This window comes from Sus scrofa, chromosome 8 (genome assembly GCF_054392235.1).
Source record: "Sus scrofa isolate SSC_HxYL_T2T_F1_AM1 chromosome 8, Sscrofa_HxYL_maternal_Yorkshire_Landrace_v2.0, whole genome shotgun sequence".
Classification (NCBI taxonomy): Eukaryota; Metazoa; Chordata; class Mammalia; order Artiodactyla; family Suidae; genus Sus; species Sus scrofa.
The window spans coordinates 92,511,841-92,531,659 of record NC_139390.1 but is presented as its reverse complement, the minus strand read 5'-3'; the positions used below and the strand labels follow the sequence as shown (position 1 = coordinate 92,531,659).

At 40.9% G+C, this 19,819-nt stretch overlaps 1 long non-coding RNA gene across 3 annotated transcripts; it reads left to right on the top strand.

Moving 5' to 3' along the window:
* The first annotated feature begins 143 nt into the window (after positions 1-143).
* Positions 144-17,913, top strand: LOC106504720 (uncharacterized). 3 transcript variants are annotated; one of them, XR_001298411.3, is made up of 4 exons: positions 144-395; positions 12,748-12,828; positions 13,756-13,863; positions 15,079-17,913. It is a non-coding gene; the product is annotated as an uncharacterized LOC106504720 (long non-coding RNA). The 3 variants fall into 3 exon arrangements; XR_001298412.3 differs by having other exon boundaries at positions 259-395; positions 13,759-13,863; XR_014812892.1 differs by lacking the exon at positions 12,748-12,828 and having other exon boundaries at positions 273-395; positions 13,759-13,863; positions 15,079-15,464.
* Positions 17,914-19,819: the final 1,906 nt, after the last annotated feature.

Here is a 19,819-nt window from a genome sequence, read left to right as displayed (position 1 = left end):
GATGAAGGCCTTAGATCCAGCAGAAGGACTCAAAGATATTGTTATATATATTCCTGGAGGAGGAACAAAGAATGCACCCTAAGGCTGCACTATTTCTTGACTGCCCCTTCCTCATTTCTGCTTTCCCTCCCTTCCCTGATCAGCAACTGTTTGAACAACGTTTGGAGCTCAGGGAAGGTCAAGGAAGCTGAATGAAGCCTATTTCCTACAAACAAGAAATGGGGGACACAGAAAGGATTTGGATCTTGGAGTCGCACAGGGTCCTGCTTGGTGTCAATGATGTGATGTGCTGAGCAGAGCACGGCATCTTTCCTGTTACATCCTGCTAAGAATGAGTGTGGACGTGGAGAAACATTGGATGGACACAGGGTGAGAAGCATCTTACAAAATGAAAGGTCTGTACTCTTTAAAACTCTTAAGTTTACATGAGACAGAGAAAGAAAAATCAATTGGTCTTAAGAGGCATGACAACTAAATGCAATAAACAATCCTGGGTTGGCTCCTGGACCAGACAGGAAAACAAACACGTGTCCAAAATTGAATGGAGTCTGTTGATTAGATGGGAGTGTCCTACAAGTGCCGATTTCCTGATTTGTGTCATGGTCTGTGCGCCCAGGTCAGAAAAAAGAATTTTCCAGCATGGCAAGGTGAAAAGAAAGAGGAGTTTCTTGAGATAAGAGAAGGGGCACTGCTAACACAGCAGGATGAATTCCCGACAATCAGGAAGAGCCGACCCCTGGTGCATGGTTGTATCTGTTTTTATAGCTCAGGGAGAGGAGAGATCTTATGATACACTTGCTGACCTGCTGATTAGTTGGGGAAAGAGGGTCTTTAGATACACTTGCTGGTTGGTTGGGGGCTGATAAGGGTTCTATAGGAGTGAGGTGAGAAGTGGGCCCCATACTTGTCCCAGTAGGAGGCAGGAAGGAGTAGACCAGGTTGCTAAAGGTGGGAGAAGGGGCATTAAAATGAGACTGGTGGGGCGATGATAAGGGTCTGGTAATTCCTGTCTTGGCCAGAAGCGTTGAGTTCAGTCTCCTAAAGGGGCCTTGAAGTCCAGCAATTTGGATGTGTATAGTGTAGCTGTGTAGAAGAATGTCCTTGTGTGTGTGCTGGGGAGTAGCTGAAGTGTTTAGTAATGATGAGACATTCTGTCTGAACATTGCTCTTAAATGGTTCCAACAAGAATAATGGTAATCTTGGGAGTTCCTGTTGTGGCACAGTGGAAACACATCCGACTGGAAACCATTAGGTTGTGAGTTCGATTCCTGGCCTTGCTCAGTGGGTTAAGGATCCGATATTGCTGTGGCTGCGGTGTAGGCCAGCAGCTGTAGCTCCAACTAGACCCCTGGCCTGGGAACCTCCATATGCCGCGAGTGCGGCCCTAAAAAGCAAAAAAAAAAAAAAAAGAATGGTAATCTCTAAGATCTTGATTTCCATTAGCTACTATTTCAGAGAAACTGAAATCCAATTCATGACAAAATAAAAATTCTACCTTGCAGAGGGGTATTAATTTGTTTCCAGCCTTGTGCTGGTGATTCTCCCCGAGCACAACATTCTTTTTGTTCCTTTTATCCGATAGCGCTACCTGAACCACTGAGCTGGGTTAGTGGTTAGTGGGTTAGTGGTATCCAGTAGGGAATCAAACAGATAAGGTACGTAGAACTGACATTTTGGGGTGGGAGAAAGCAACATTTTAATTGTCGATTATGCCAGGAAAAAGGCAGCACAATGAGGAAGAGTGACCTATTTTATAGAAGGTGTAATTTTACATCTAGATCAGCTGCTTCCATAAGGTGAATTTTGAACCGAATCCAGAAAGAAGTAAAGGATCCATGTGGGGGGGGGGCAGCTAGTTTTACTAGGAACGGGGCCCCATAAGTACAATAGCCCTGAGGCGAGATTGTTATTTGATGTGTCTGGAGAATGGTGCAGAAACAGATAAGGATGGAGAGAAGTGAGAGGAAGGAAGAATAGAGGAAGTGAGATCAGAGAGACGAGAGGCAGATCAACTCTTTGGATTTTATTCTGAGTGACAGGAAAAACCTTTGGAGAGTTTGAAGCAGGGAAGTGACATAGTCTGACATGCAGACTATGCATGTTTAAAAGTTTATTCTGACAGTATTGGAGCTGAAACCAAGCAGGGCCCTGTGGGGCTCCTGGGCAGAAAAGCCTTTCTGTGTCCCCCATTTCTTGTTTTAGGAAAAAGGCTCCATTGACCTTCATTCAGCCTCCTTGACCTTCCTTGGGTTCCAAAGGGCAGGTTCAAACAGTTGCTAATCAGGGAAGGGAAGGGATGCGGAGACAAGGGAGGAGCAGTCCAGAAACAATAGTGCAGCCTTGGGGTGGGGTCCTGGTTCCTCCTCAAGGGATACACATAACAATATCTTTGAGCTCTTCTGCAGAACCAAAACCCTCAATGAATGGAAGATATTAACTACTTGATGAAGCATTCTTCATTCCAGAAAGTAAGAGACCACCAGAGCCAGTCCCAGGGCCACTAAAGACCAACTTTGAAGAAGAATGAAGGAGAATGAGAACTTGCATCTACCAGGAGCCTTATCTGTGGCCCTATTTTCCACTCCAAAGCTGTGAGACTACCTCCCAGAGGAGGGCACAGTCTTTAGTGTGGTAGCCTCCTATGGCCTCCTTTGCTTGGCCAAGAAATAAAGCTTTCTTTTTTCTTCCTCTTTCCCCCAAAACTTTGTCTCCAAGCTTCTATTTGGCACTGGTGGACAGAGGCTGAGTTTCAGCAACAGAGCCAGTATGGACACAAGGAGAGCAACAAGAGCTATCACCATAACTTGGAAACAGAGGATGGCGACCGAGGCCATGACGGTGGCCGTGAGCATGAGGAGTGATTGGATCCTCGCTGTATTTTGAGGATGGAACAGACAGTATTCTCTGGTGTGTTTGAAACAGGATATGAAAGAAAGAGAGGATTCCAGAAGGACTCTGCAGTTTGGAGTCTAAACAACTGGTAGAATTGATAGGGATAGAACAGGATAGTTACACAGGTAGTTGTGGAAGTCCCAGCAGGAGCCCATAGATAGAGAGGGAAACCTAGGGATCTTTGGGAGACCACTGTGAGTTAACGAATGCTTAACTTTAAGAAAACCATAAGTCCATCGTGGAACAAAGCAGGCTTATAAAACCCTAAAGAAAACCATAAATATTTATAAAACCCTAAACAAAAGCATGAGATATGCCTCAGATCATTAAGTGAAAGGTGAAATGGGGCCTGCATTCAAGTTCAGCAAAATAATGATCCTTAGGATCAAGGACAGGAATTTAAGGGAAAGATGACCTTCCAAAGTAGGAGACCCCCATTATATGGACACCTGAGTCAATTCAATGTATTTTAGCGTATGTTACCGCCCTTCTGCTGATTTGAATAAGCACGAGGACAGTCCTCGTTGGACCCCATAAGGTCAAATTCTCTCTCACCTGATACAAAAGAGGAGCTAGTGATGTAAGCCGGATGTATACTTGAGCACTAGAAAGAAGGCAGTCTTTTCCCACTCCCCTACTTTCTTTGGGTTATAACAATATACCCCACCTAAGGCTTGGGGCCAAGCCTCCTCACCAGCTTGCTTGCACCTCTCACGCGTGTCTTAATAAATCTATTCCTTGCCTATCACTTTGTCCCACACTGAATTCCTTCTGCCCTGAGGCAGAAAGAACCTGAGCCTCAGTAAGTCCAGACACCAGAAGAGTAATTCTAATTAAAAAAGCCGGTTCCAGTCCCAATCTGGGTTTAGGCTGTGTTCAAGTCAGAAGTGTTTTCAGTTTCAGAATGGAGTGGTCCTTTTCTGAGAGAGAGAGATTGCAGGAGGAGCTGGATGGAGTAAGAATCTTGAGTTTTGACTATGTTAGGTTCAAGGTGCCTTGAGATACCCAAAAAAATTGCTTTTCCAAAGGTTGGCCTTACTTAATATACCAGGCCCCAGAGTAAAGCGAGCTCGCTGAAGTGTTTGGTTTTGAAATATCACTAGAAGTCAGCTTAGTGTTGAATCCCCCTCTGACCGGGAATTCTCTCTACCCAGGCTACAACGAGCAGGTGTCCCCAGGGCTCTTGGGTGTAAGGAGGTATTCTCATTTTCATAAATGGTAGAGACAGTTTTGATTTAAACGCATTCATCCTATAGGTATTCATCCACGTCAGAAATAAAAAGCAGCAGCCCCTGGCAGAGAATGGCAGGGGCCCATTTGCCTCTGGCTAATTCCTTTGTTCACTTCAGCTCCCCCAAGACAATTTTACCTCATTTGCTCTTTCACAGCCAATTTACCACGCTAACTGATGGGCTGTATTGCTTCTCTGAGACCGTGTACTAGCTCTCCAGGCAAAGTAGAACTTTCAGAGTCCAACAATCTTTGTAATTTCTGGCACAAGCACAGCAGATGGAAATGGAAGCTTATAGGTAAGGGTTATTTTTTTGGAAAAGGTGTGTGAAACGGATGATATTCATTTCTTTCTGCTCTTTGTTCCTTTCCTAACTCCTCAAATTTCAGAATATGATACTTTGCTAAAAGTAACTTTTCTTTTTCTTTTTTGCTCCTTCGAATGATCAAGTGAGTTCTACTTATTTTAGTCTTTGATACCACTTGGACATTTAAGTTGGGCTTCTTTGCCTTTCTTATTAACCACATCCCCCTCCAAAGAACTTTATGTCATGAATTTCTTTTGAGCGACTAGATATGGAAAGCCAGCCTAGAAAAACTCACTTGAGACTTAAGCCAAAACCAATGGAAAAGTTTTTTTGTTTTTTTTTTTTTGGATCGCATATACCTTTTTTCTTTTTCTTTCTTTTTTTTTTTTTGTTTCCTCACGTAGTTGTTCAATTTGTATTCATAACTATTTCTTTTCATTGGGTACATTTTTTTAAACTTTTTTTAAAAAAATTTTTTTGGCAGCACTCTTGGCATATGGAAATTCCAGTCCAGGAATCGAATCTGAGCTGAAGCTACAACCTATATGCCACAGCTGCAGCAATGCTGGATCCGTAATCACTGGGTACATTAAAAAAAACTGGCTTCTTTTCTTTTTCTGTCCTTTTTAAGATCACCTTGTCCCCTTTCACCAGAAAAGGGAGGAGGTATTTACAGGTGAAGATATTCAGAGAATTGCATACTGAGCGACCATAACAGCTCTGGTTGCAACCAGCTTTGTACTGTGCTTTGTCAAAATTACCAGAGGGCGAGTTCCTGTCGTGGCTCAGCAGATACTGCTCTGACTAGCATCCATGAGGATGCAGGATGAAAGTTCGATCCCTGGCCTTGCTCAGTGGGTCAAGGATCCAGCACTGCCATGGGCTGTGGTGTAGCTTGCAGATGTGGCTCAGATCTGACGTTGCTGTGGCTGTGGTGTAGGCCAGTGGCTACAGCTCCAATTTGACCCCTAGCCTGGGAACATCCATGCTATGGGGGCAGCCCTAAAAAGAAAAAACAAAACAAAACAAAACAAAAAACAGAGGGGAGAGAATCCAGGCCCTCCCCCTGCCCCTTTATAGCTGGCTGTTTAGAAGGATGCTTTGATGCACAATTTCCCTGTTACAATGAAGCCTCTTCCCATTGGGCTAGTATAGAGCAAGCTCCACAATTGAGGGAGACAGACTTAAGACTGAAAGGAACAGGTGTCAGGGTTTTAATCCCAGCTCTGTGCCAAATTTGCTATTTAGGTCAAGACTTTGAGATGACTCATCACGCATTTTGGCTTCCAGTCATCCCTCCGGATCCCCAGGGGACTGGTTCCAGGACCCCCTGCCAGATTAAAATATACGGATGCCCCAAGTCCCTTCTATGAAGTGATGTAGAACAGTGAATACAGGTGGTCCTCCATACCTGTGATTTTCGAATTTACAGATTCAACCAACCCGCAGAGAGAAAACAGACTGTACTTTACTTTTGGTACTAATTTCTAACTGTCCATCAAATTATAGTCATCACATGGCCCTGTTGCAAGAAGACAACATTCCTTTTTTTGGGGGGAGGTGGCTGCACCCATGGCATGTGGAAGTTCCTGAGCCAGGGATCAAATCTGAGCCACACCTGCAAACTATACCACAGCTGTGGCGATGCTGGATCCTTAACCCACTGTGCCAGAGCAGGAACTCCTGGCATTACTATTTTTCTTTTTCTTTTCTTTTCTTTCCTTTTTTTTGGTCTTTTTTTTTTTGGGCTGTGCCCACAACATAGGCAGATGCAATGCTGAGGTTCTAACATGGTTCAGGTTCCCAACCTTTATATCCTGTGGAGATTTCGAGGAGCCAAGTTGTATCTTTAGGTATCACTGTGTCAGGATGTGTGTAACATCAACCATCGCTGCCTCAGTGGGTTCCCAGGGTTCAGAGATTTTCAGTGTCCCACTGCCTTCCACCTACTGCTCATTGGGACATAACCAGCTTCTCAGTGGTCCCTTTTACTGATGCATTAGAAGGGAGAACTTAACTTTGCTAGTTAACTCTTCCTAGGACTCAGGAAAAGGAGATATGATCTAACCAGCAATGGGGTTGACTGTATTACTTAAGGGTGCACATTTAATGAGCCATTTGTAGGGCTGGTCCTGTTGACAAAGTCAAAGTAATTTTTAGATTCATGGCACATTATAGACCCAAATGATAGGGACTTGGACCCTATTTTCTTGGGAAGGAAAAAAAATGTCTGCAGGTAAAACATTCCTTGTATTATTATATGATATTATGTGATAAAAATTGCTTAATTTAAGAAATATTCACAGTATCATTCAGAGAATTTTAATTTTATTCTTTAGGAAAAGGGGTCAGCAGGTGAGCATGATCTCACAATACGAATCAACTATCCTAAAAGGATGGGCTAGGGCATCTTTGCATCTATGAAAGTAGGCTGCTCCCTAGAATGATATGCAACAGTTTCTGGAATTATGAGGAATATGGCATATGGAAAAATTTGTTGAGGGTGTAACTGAAGGTTCGAAAAAGTCAACATTTGGGATGAGACTAACACTGCTCCCTACACAAAGTTGCCATTGAACGTTAGCCGAATTGGAGCACTCTTAGTTAGCTAGGAAACCCACCAAGTGGCCCTGCTGAAAACTGTCTTGTCGATCTTACATCCCATGAAAGGCAACTGTATGACCTAAGCCAAGAGAATTATACAATCTGTTAGAGGTTTAAGGCCTCGATAAATAACATCCTCTTTTAACTTCCAAGATTAGAACAAGTTGGGATAGAGACAAAGATCCAGATGGATGGAGGCAATCTAATTGATAAAAGCTCTTTGGAGAATTTGACTGTATTTTTTATGATAAGTAATGCTGTTTCACCGACAAACCAACCCGAAAGTCTCAGTAGCCTAAATCGGCAAAAGTTTATTTCTTGCTCATTTGACGTTCGATAAGGACATTCCTGCTTGGCAGGCTGCCTTCCATATGGCCATTCAATGACTTTTCATAATGTGGCTCCATCATCCCCTGGGCTTTAAAGTATTATTCTGAGGTCTCTGTGTCTGGCCTGCAGATTAGGAAGAGTGAGTGTTAAAAATTACATAGAAGATTTCTATGCACCTGTGCTGGACAGAAGTTCAAATCACATTCCATCACCTCGAACTCAGTAACAGGGCCTCATCAGACATTAAGAAAGATTGGGAAAGGGGGCAATTTAACTCTGTGTCCACAAAGTAGAGAAAAGGGATTTTGATGAAAATCTGGCTGTCTTGTTTGGAGTGGAGAAGCAATGAGATCCTGCTGTAGAGCACAGGGAACTTTATCTAATCACTTGTGAGGAAACATGATGGAGGATAATGTGAGAAAAAGAATGTGTATATATATGTATGGCCGTCACTTTGCTATACAGCAGAAATTGACAGAACATTGTAAACAAGTATAATTAAAAAACACAAACAAACAAACAAACAAAAGTCCCAAGCCATCTTGGCCGAAGTAATTAGATCTGGGGCCAGCTATTATTTCCTCCTTGAATGAAACTGCCTCTGCAGGGGGCAACTGGCCTCCCTAAGCTTTTGCACAGTTGAGAGGGAGGCTCGTGTAATCCTGTTCATCACAGTGGAGCCACTCCTTTGCCCCAAAGCCCCCAGGGGCACTCCATCCCATTTAGGGTAAACAGCAAAGCTTTGAGAAGAGTCCATGTAGCCCTTCAGGACTGGGTCCCCCCTCAACATCTTGCATCCCTGTCCCCAGTGTCCCTTTACCATCATCTTTGGTCCCTTTACTCCAGCCATACCCGTCTCCCTGCTGTTCCAAGACAGCTCACATGTGCTCTCGCTGCAGGGCTTCAGCACTGGCTGTTCCCCCTGGAAAGCTGCTCTTCAGGGTACCCACATGGCTCATCCCTTCGCCTCCTTCCAACCTCGTTCAAATCTTTGCTCCTCTGATCATTCTCAAAACGGACACTCCTCCTCTTACCGCTTCCTTTCCTATTCTTTGCCCCCAACTTATTTCCTTTTAACCTAGTATCTAGTTGACTTGTGTTTCTTGTTTTTTTGGTCCTTTCTCTCCCTTACAAGAATGTAAATTCCTAGGGGGCAAGGATTTTCATCTGCGCTCTCTACTGCTCTAGCTCCATTTCCTCCCCATCCCCACCGTTAGGTCCTGGTATATGGTATATATGCAATAAACAATTCTGGGATGAATGAACGAATCAATTATTTTCAATTAAATTTTTGTACTATTTGACTAGGAAATAAGTTTTGTTTATAAATAGTTGTATAGGAATTGTACGAATAAACCTAGTTTTGTGTTTGAACCTATTTAAGTAATATTATGAAAGTTATTTAAGTCAACACTGGGAGCTAAAGAAATGTTTTCCTTTAAAAGAGATATATATTATTATTACACTTTACTCTTTGAAATACATTGTTCTGGCCAGGGTGGTAATAATCTAGAGGAATCAGAAAATTGCAAGAATATTAGAGTTAGGAGGAACTTAAGTATCATCTATTCTAACATTTTACCTTAAAATAGAATAGAACAATTCTGGCGTTATGGCAGGGGTTTTTTTTGTTTGGTTGGTTTTTTTTTTTTTTTTTTTAATTCTTCTGTGATTCCTTGTTTGCCAAGTTGCCTGGATTTTATGGGTAAGGAAATGATGTTCTTAATCTTTATAACATTTGTATTTACAAACAATTTGAAATTCCTCCAGGAAGGAAATGTGTTCCTATGATAAAATAAAATTCTTCATGGAAAATGACTTTAGTACACCAGCTTTAAATTTCATTTAGAAATGAAAAGCTGTTCTGATGGATTCCACAGGGAGATATTATTGGCAAATACTGAATTCTTGGAAAAATTCAAGATGTTAAGTCTGCCTTGTGTTCGTTTACAAACCTTTCATTTATGACTAAAGAAAATATGTAGTTTAGTAAAAGTGATAAAATTGTAACTTCCTCTAACGATGGGTTTTAAGCAATCTGTTAAACCCTCTCAAGCGATTTGGGAACAGTTGCTATGAATCATTCGACATACATGAAAGTTTGAGCTATGAAGTTTTATTAGGGAATTAGATTATGCCACAAGGATTTTCCAGTGGGTAAGAGAATGCCAGGATGACATTCACATAGGAATTCAGTAATATTGCCTGAGTCCCTGGAGGGTGGATTAAATAAACACCTACTGTGGAATTTTGTCCAGTCGTATGAAAAGAAAATGTGAGAATTCCTTTTTAAAGTTATGGGTTTTGAGATGAATGTAGCTAAATACCAGTGCTGGGAAGGACTATTCTAACCTCTTGAAAAATGAGTGTGGACTATCTGAATATTATTTCAGCCTGTGACATGATACTATCACTTTAATATAACACATTGCAGAAAATCTACTTGATAGTTTGTAATAAACTTCATGGGAAAAAAGAATGGATATATTTATATACGTGACCGATTCACTTTGCTGTACACCTGAAATGAACACAACATTATGAGTCAATTATACTCCTAGAAGTTAAATAAATAAATTGGATACCTACAGCCAAAAAAACCCCACCCACACTGTAAATTACAAAGTGCTATCTTTTTATTTCTTTTTTATTATAGTATATGTTATTTATAGATTATGTATTTTATTAATTATGTCACATACTCTTTATATATTATATAATATATATTTATTTGTATTTATCATAATTGTGTTATTTATCTATATTAAAAATGGTGAAGTTCACCCACAGGAAGCCCTGCCCTTGATTTCACTAAAATGGATAATGGGTCTTACTATGAATCATTGAATAAGATCTTCTCAACCCTTTTGTTTACTTTATCCTCATTCTAAGGACCAACTTTTCATGTTATCCTGCCCCAGAAGATGTTTGAGATATACTAACCACCTCTGGGAGATAAAAAGGGAAAATTGGACCTATTTTTTTGTGATTAGGATAAACTTCATTTCGAGGTACACATATGTGTAATATCTTGTGATGAGAAGAATGTTGAATCAGCCTATAAAAGCGATTCTAGGTAGTGTCTTTGCATAACCAAAAGCTTGTCCTCAGGAATCATTTACAACTTCTTAATTACACACTTTGCTTGCAGTACACATAATTATGTGCTTCTTTCCCTGCCTCAAGCGAGAAAGGTTTTTAATTCTTACAAGTGCTGGAGGTTTACAGTCATTAAAGATGTCAGAGTCCTTTTTGGAGAAGTTGGTAGAAAGGGGAAGTTAATACATTGCAATGGGCTGAGTTATAGCCCCCTCAAATTCAGATATTGGAGTTCTAACCCCCAGTACCTAGGAAGGTGACTATTTGGAGAAAGGCTCTTTAAAGAGGTAGGTAACATTTAGAATGGATGGGCAATGAGATCCTACCGTACAGCACGGGGAACTGGGTCTAGTCTTGGGATAGGCCAGGACGGGGGATGATATGAGGGAAAGAATGTGTATATTCATGTAACTGGGTCACTTGGCTGTGCAGCAGAAATTGGCACAACATTGTAAATTAACTATATTTTGATTAAAAAAAAAGGTACCAAAAAGGAGTAACTAAGTTAAAATGAGGTCTTTAGATTGAGCCCTAAGCCAATTGGACTGGTGTCCTTCTAAGAAGAGGATGTTTGGCCATGGGCATGGAGGGAAGACCACGGGGAGACACAGGGTGAGGACAGCTGTCTATAAGCCAAAGAGAGAGTCCTCAGAAGAAACCAGCCTTGCTGACCCCTTAACTTTGAACTTCTAGCTCCCAGAACTGTGAGAAGATAAACTTCTGTTGTTGAAAGCCATCCAGTCTCTGTTTTGGGAGCCCTGACAAACTAATATATCCAGCAAGGAAATATTGTAAAAAAAAAAAAAAAAAAATCTTCATTGAGCCCTGACCTATTGCAATAGAAGATGGTGGACAGGTGATTGACAGCCTATTAAGACCAGTCTGGAAGATGCAGGGTCTCCCTTACCTATTTTTCAATTGGTTTCCCAACTGGACGGTGGTGTTGCTTACAGCAGAGATGGTGTCTAACGTGTCTTCAACCCACCTGCTCTTTGCACACAGTAGGTGCTCATCCATGCCTTTTGAACAGATCAGGCATGAATGGGGGGAGCAGTGGCACCAAGCACTCACAGTGGCTTCATGCGTGGGGAAGCGTGCAGGCTCTGGAGTGAGGTCGTCCCAGGTTGACACCCAGATCAGCCACTTACTGGTCACCTCGCCCTGGGCAGGTTTCCTCATGTCTCTGTGCCTCTGTTTCCCCAGAAGGAAAAGAGATCATTATCATACCTATCTCCTCAATGTGCTGTGATGGTTAAATGCAAAAATTGTGACTAAATTATTCAAGCACTGCAAAAGCACTTAGAACGGTTCCAGGCACATAAAAGGCGCTTATTCAGTCTTTGGCTATTACATGAGTCATTTCAAGAATGTCCAGCAAGTACATGACAAGGGAAGGTCTGTCCTGACTGTTGATATGGAGCAGGACTCTGTTTCCGGGTGATAGTGCTATCAGCTCTCTGGCCCCACTCCAGCTTCTCCCCGCACAAGTAACCAGATCCTCCCCACTCGGGGAGAGGAAGTGGCTTTTATAAAGCAAAAGAGGAACTTCGCAGCCTGCATATTAAAGAGCCAGGTCACTGTCCTCAGCCGGTCTGTGGAGCTCGGCACTGTTATGTTAGCAGGGTCGCTAAGGCAGGCGGTTCTTGGCAAGCATTGGGCAGTGGACTATGTTTAGGTCTGAAGGCTAAATGTTGGGGGGTGGATAGGGTGGAGGAGTCAGAGAACGCCCATACTCACAAGGAAGCGGAGGCTGACATCTCTGCCTTGCTTGACTTCTCTGCAATCCTGGTGTGAGACTAGAGAGTGGCATAGGCCCACATGCAGCAGAAAACTTAGCAGTGGTACCTAAACTCAGACCCTAGTCTTGAGTGCCAAGGGGACCCAAACGAACCGATCAGTTTAATCTGGAGAGAGCTCGTGTGAGAAGGTGCGTTCTCCATGAGGTTTGATGGATGAGAAGGTATAAGTTGGTAGAGAGCAGGAAAAGAGGGAAACCCTTACCCAGTGAGAATCGAGGTTTCAGACTCACGTTTCCATCTAATTCTCTCAATGAGCCTATATGTGGGTAGAAGTAACAGCCTCTATCCCTGGTACATCGTGGCAGGAAATAGGAACTGCGCACCTTTTCACAAAAGCAAAGGCTGGGTGATATCATCCTCATCCAACAGATATTTTACTAGTATCTTCTCCTTCATAAAATTTCCCCTTTTGTCTGTTGCTCCACTAGTAAGAAAACGATGGGATAGATTAGGTTTAACTATAACTCTCTGAGTATATTTTGTAGATGATTCAAAGAAAGGAATCTACCAAGTCCAGACATTTTGAAGCCTAGAGACCTTGAGAGTGGCAACACCTTATGGGATGTGTAAGTAACACTTCAGCTGCACCTAACAGAGCTCTCAACTAAAAATGGCTTAAAAAACAATGTGCTTCATATCTCACGTTACAAGAAGTCCAACGGTAGATAGTTCTGAGGTTGGCAAAGCCAAAGTTTAACTCTGATCTCAAGCTCTCAGATGCTTTCTACCTGTCTGCTGTGCCACCTTCAGGGTGTCATCAATGTCTCCTCTCACAGTCACAGACAGCTGCAGAAACTCCAGGTGTCACATGCAAACGCAAGAATAGCACCTCCAAAAGGGGTGGGGAGGTTACTTCCCATAAATCTTTTATTTTATTTTATTTTTTTGGTCTTTTTGCCTTTTGTAGGGTCGCTCCCATGGCATATGGAGGTTCCCAGGCTAGGGGTCTAATGGGAACTGTAGCCACCGGCCTACACCACAGCCATAGCAACGCGGGATCCGAGCCGCGTCTGCAACCTACACCACAGCTCACGGCAACGCCGGATCCTCAACCCACAGAGCAAGGCCAGGGATCGAACCCACAACTTCATGGTTCCTAGTTGGATTCGTTAACCACTGAGCCATGACAGGAACTCCTCTTTTAATTTTTTTTTAATTTTTAATTTTTAAATTTTTTTTAGGGGAAAAGGGAGAAATTCTTAGTTATTATAGGACATTTTTTCTTTATCATTACATTTCAAAATAGCTATGTTGAGATGATACAAAATATAATTGAAGTGGCAACAAAAATCAAATTATTATGTGGAAGAAAATCTTAGTTTTCTGCAAAGTAGAGAAACTTTAAGAGAATGAAACCTAAGCGTATTGCATTGTGATTTTTTTTTTTCTCATACACAATTCATTTGGCTTCACCTCATTCTGTTATCACTTTGTGATTTTTTTGATTTGGCTTTTTTTTTAACTTCTTTAAATAACAAGAAAATTCTTTCCAGCAGCTGTAGCTCTGATTCAGCCTGGGAACCTCCATATGCTGCTGGTATGGCCCTAAAAAGAAAAACAAACAAACAAAAAAACAATGCTGTGAGAAGACCAAGGATCAGGTAAGTCAAAAGTAGTCATGTTCAGAGTCATACAGCTTTTTTTCCCCTCCCGTTTTAAAAAGTTTTGTGGGATAGTTGATTTATAATGTGATAATTTCTGCTGTATGACTCAGTGACTCAGGCATACACATAACCATTCTTTTTCAGATTCTTTTCCCACATAGATTATCACAGAATACTGGGTAGAGTTCTCTGTGCTATACAGCAGAACTCTAGTCATTGCATAGACCACAGTGTGCAAATGCCAATCCCAAACCCCCAGCCCATCCCTCCTCACCGCCTGTCCCCTCTGGTAACCATAAGTTTGTTTTTGAAGTCTGTGAGTCTCTTTATGTTTTGTAAATAAGTTTATTTGTATCATTTTTTTATAATAGATTCCACATATAAGTGATATCATATGTTAGGAATCAAAACAGCTTTTTAAGTCACTGCATTTGCCCTACGGCTCCATCATCTGCCTCTTCGCCTTGTGCTTTTCTCTCCTGATGCTCAGAATAGTGCCAACAGCATGATAAACACTCAACAAATACTTGTTAAATAAAAAGATTAACATTTAGAATCTGGAAAAGAATGCATGACATTTCTGTAATTTTTTTTACGGAGAGTTTGAGAAAACAGAAAGCACTATAACATGACAGCCACTAGAGGTCGCTAAAACTTCACGCAAGGAGAATATGTTATTTGGGAACGAACAGGCTGATCCTCTTAAAATCCCCAGCGAAATGGTGATGGCTGTTACGTAACAATTACTGACTTTCCAAAGCTTTTAGGAATTGCAGTTATACATAGCTCAAGCTTAGTGTTTTTAGCATTGACATTTGCAAAACATTCTGCTGAGCCAACATAGCCATTTTTTCCCTGTGACATTTATCTATATTTAGAATTACTGTTTCTTTTTTGTAACAGAGATGGTGCGATTATTTCGTTAACAGAAAAGGTTTTTTCCTCAAAGTTGATTTTTTCCCTCATTGTTATATTCCCAAGGAAGAGCCATCTGTATTTCCCATGGATATAATTTGAGAGACATTTAGAAGGCAAACCCTCTTTTTCCCTGGGCGATGCTTGCAAGGCAGTCCCAGCAATCTGAAATTGCATCATTAGCTCTTTATTACTTTTTCTTAAATTTGTGTCCCCACATTGTGCTCCAGAACAACATTTCCTAAACTGATTTTTTTTTTTTTTTTATATGTACGGTGTGAAATCTTCCATCAAAAGGAGGGCTCCTCAGTCAAGTCAGTTTGGAAATGCTGCAACCAGGAGCCCCCAAGTGGATCTAAGAAACCACACTGAAGGGAGAGAAGTTCAACAGCAAAGAAACAGTTGGGTTACTTAGTTTACAAACCATTTCCACATCTTTGACTAGAAGTTAGCAAACTTCTGTAAAGGACCAGATAAGGAAATATTTTAGACTTGGTGGGTCATCCTGGGTCTCTGTGGGAATGTCTCAAATCTGTCACTAGGGCACAAAAAAAAAAAAAAAAGAAAGAAGAAAGAAAGAAAGGCTCTGGACAATACGTAAATGTCTGAGTGGGGCTGTGTCCTGACAATGCTTTGTTTATGAACCCTGACATTTAATTTTATAAAATTTTCATGTCATGAAATATTACTAGCGTATTGATTTTTTTTCTTCCAACCATTTTAAAATGGAAAAACATAGCTATATGTGTTTTACAAGCAGTTTGTTACGTGCACCCAAACAGGCAGTGAACCAGACTTGGTCCACCAGCCAAAGTTTGCCATCCCCCGCTTTACACTACAAGCCCTCTCTCCTTACCTTTTATATTTTTTGTGTGGATTCTATTAAGATTTAGGGGACAGTGGAGCCTCCAGATGGAAGCTGCCTTGATGGACATTTTGCTTGTTCTCAATTTTTCCTATTATAAAATGCTATAATTCATTGGTTATATTTGTAGATCTCTTTTTAGATATATTGTTTCCTTAAATAAATAACCCAGGACATATATGGGGGCAATCGAGGCACCAATAGGTAATTCAAGAAAAACTGTAACTTTGCTTTTGTTTCTGGACAGAGGTCATTCTTCTCTCTGTTTGCTAATAAGACAGTAGTTACATACCTGGGCGTTAGCCCAGAGAGTGGGAAAGACAAAATTATCCAGACTCCATATTTTTGTTTATCTATTCCAGAGGCTTTGAGTAGGGAAAGGAGGATGTGAGGGCAGAGAGGACTTGACCATAAATTATTCTGGTAAAGCTGTAGCACACTGGGGAAGACGACGTTAATCCTGGAAATAGAGTTTTAATGTTTTGAGCTATACCTGAGAAATTAAAAAAAAAAAAAAAAAAAGTCCAGTAAAAGAACTTGACCTTCTAGGATGGCACACTAGAAATGTCAGGTCAAAGCAGATCAAAATCAATCTGAAAAGTGAGTATAAAAAAGTAGATCTCTCATATTTGAGGAGAGGGAATCAAAGTGACAGACCCTACAGTTGGGGGTTAGCTGTGATGGTTACAACCTGCAACAACGCTGAGAACGGCACAGCAGCCCTTGGTTGTATAGCTCCCTAGTTTCCCAGTGCTCTACAGCTATGATGCTGGAAGGTGGGTCCAGATCAGGATCATCAGCAGTAGCCTGTTACATATGCACCTCATCAGGCCCACCAGAGACCCGTGAAGCTGGTCCAGCAATCTGTGTTTTCATTAACACTTCAGATTATCTGAAAGTTGCTAAAATTTGAAAAAAAACGCTGTTCTACACCCACTTTCTCTTTCTCAGACAAGTAAGAGAATGTTTGAAAGCTGTCATGGATTATTTGGCTAAGGCAAATCAACTGCTACAAGAATAGGTATGGAAAGGAAGCCTGATGGAAGGCAATGGCTGGAGGAATTAGAACTCTGCATTACAGGAAAAATGCTGGTTGATAGCCTAACAAATCTAATCTGATATCCTAACAAATCTTATCCAAAATATCATATCATTGTATAAGAGGTCTTTGTGCAGAAGAGAAAGAAGGATAACTGCAAAACTTTACAAATAATCTAAAACTGTATCTCCTCATGGGAAAATACAGAGTAAGATTAATTTCTCGATAAATATTTCTTGGGTAATTTTTTGTCATGTTACAATTTGGTGATGTTTCAGAGTAATTCATTTAGGCAGGAGAAACAAAACACTCAGCAGTTGAGCAGCAGAAAAAGGTCCAAGAAACACAATAAAAATATTAATGTCTGACATGGGATTCAGAGTGAACAAGGACATATTTTGAAGTAAATTTCCCACTATACTCTGCAATATTCTCATCTTCCTTTGAGTGATCTATTCCGGTTTAGATCTACTTTATTTAAGTTATTAAATTTCAATCTCTAGTTGTTGATTACTTATTTTCACCTTTTATATCTAACCTTCATTTTGTTGCATTAGTCACCATTCGTTTCTTTTTGACATCTGTGAAGGTCATTATAGTCCTGGTACCTTTATTATTTAGCTTATTACAGTCATGAATCATTGAACACATTTTTCTTTCTTTTTTTAGCATGTAGAACTTCCTGGGCTATTGCTTCTCAGCCTTTTGGCCAAGATCAAGTGTAGAAGTTCCTGGGCCAGGGATCACACCTGCGACCTGCACCACAGCAGCAGCCTGAGAAGCTGCAGTGACAATGCCTGATCCTTAGCCTTTCTCACCACAAGGGAACTCCTCCATATTTTTCCAATCTCTGTGACCTCAAAGATCCTCAACTCCTAAAATTCTATGATTCCACAATTTCTAATTGGTGTTGTAGTCTAGAAATCCCAAGAAGAAAAATAAAGGAGATGAATGAATTTGTTCAGAAAAGCATTTTAGAAATAAAAACCCCTTAATTCCCTAATAGATGCAAACTATTGACTTTGGAATGGATAAGCCGTGAGATCCTGCTGTGTAGCACTGAGGACTAAATCTAGTCAGTTATGATGGAGCATGATAATGTGAGAAAAAAGAATGTATATATGTATGTGTAACTGGGTCATCTTGTTGTACAGTAGAAAATTGACAGAACACTGTAAACCAGCTATAATGGAAAAAATAAAAATCATTATAAAAAAAGAAATAAAAATCCCAATATTAATATTTATTCTGCACTAAACCAAATATGAATCTAGATTTAAGCAGGGTTCACAGCTCATATAACAAACTGATGTTACAAAATTACAGACTCTTGCGTCTGCAAATGAAAAGAAATGGAGTTACTGAATCAAATTTAGAGTTAATGAGCCTTTTCAGGCTTCATCGTGTTAAACAATATATTCCATTATTATAAATATTTGTAACAGTTATAAGTCAGTGATATACAATACATTGCTGATTGCACTTTGGACCAAGTGGCCTGCAATTTCTCAGTTATTTTGAGGAACTTTATCATATAGATGACATTTGCTCCATGTCTTGGGGCATCTGCAGATGATTTTTATTGTGACATAAATCACCATACAATGCTTGAATGGTTGTAGATTGCCTCTAGATTATCAGAACTGTCAGAATCCATTTTTACACAACAGAGAGGGAAAAAAGTAACTCTTAGTTCGAACTTATTATTTCTGTTATTGTGATACAGCTCCCATTCTTTGCTTAGAAAAGTGAAGTCTATAAAGATTTGTTTTTGTCTTTGCAAAGGAGGATCTATGATTTTTCTTTTTTTCTTTTTTCTTTTTCTTTTTTTTTTTTTTTTTAGGGCCGTGCCTGAGGCATATGGAAGTTCCCAGGCCAGGGGTAGAATCAGAGCTATAGCTGCTGGCCTACATCACAGCCACAACAACACTGGATCCAAGCTGTGTCTTCAACCTACACCACAGCTTACAGCCACGCTGGATCCTTATCCCACTGAGCGAAGCCAGGGATCAAACCCACATCCTCATGGATGCTAGTTGGATTCATTTCTGATGGGCCACAGTGGGAGGTCCCTGGTTGACCTTATTTTATTTTATAGATATTTATTTAATTAAATCATGTTAAGATCCCCCTCCATACTCCTCCCCCCCATACTTTTGGAGCTGATAATTTTCTTCAGGTTTCAAAGAGATCCCCTTGTCCTCTGAAAATCTTGTTGCCAGTGGATATTGTGCCTCTTTTCCTATAATCATCTGGCCCTGATGACAGTGAGGTGAAATACTTAAGTTATATTTTCATTATATGTTCTTAGTATACGCCGCCTCATACTATATACTCTATTCTATACCTATTTATAAGATCAATGTTTTAATTAGCTATTGCCGAAATAATGTTCTCTATCAAAGAACACAAACTCTCAGTGGCATAAAATAGACTTTTATTCTTCTCTCATGGGTTTGCTGATCAGCTCTGTTCAATATATTGTTTTCTTATTTTCTCCTGGGACCATGAGCTAGCTGGGTGAGCGGGTACTAAGCTAGGTGAGCGGGTGCTTCTCATAGTGCTGGCAGGGGTGTTCAGGAGCAAGTGGAAACTCATGCAATCTCCTAAGGCCTGGGTTTGGAACTGGCACAGTTACTTCTGTCTATGTATCATTAGCCAAAGCAAGTCACCAAAGTCGAGGGGCAGAGAAATACACTCTCTATACTGAGACTGCCAGAGTGTGGGTGAGGATAGAGGTTGGAGCCAAAATTGAACCTACTAAGTCCCCTTCAACCCCATGCGAAGTTTGCTATACTCTACAAGTGGTTAAAAGGATGTTAAAAGTATTATGGACTCACCGGTTGACCTTAAAACCCATCCCCTGGATGTGATGTGACCTAACTGTACCTCCATCAGCTGTCAAGTCATGTGCCCATGATGCCAAGTCACCCAGGAGGACTTCAGGGCTGCCTGCCTCTAGATCCAAGGTAACCGTACTCATTTGGGTGTTAATTATATTGGGGTCAACACCTGGATTTATGAAAGCCAGGATATCCATTTTACTTTAAAGCAAAATGTTACTGAGCTCAAGGTTGCAAAGAGAAAAGGCACCTCCACCAGCTCATTGCCTTGTGACAATGTGACTACTTTCT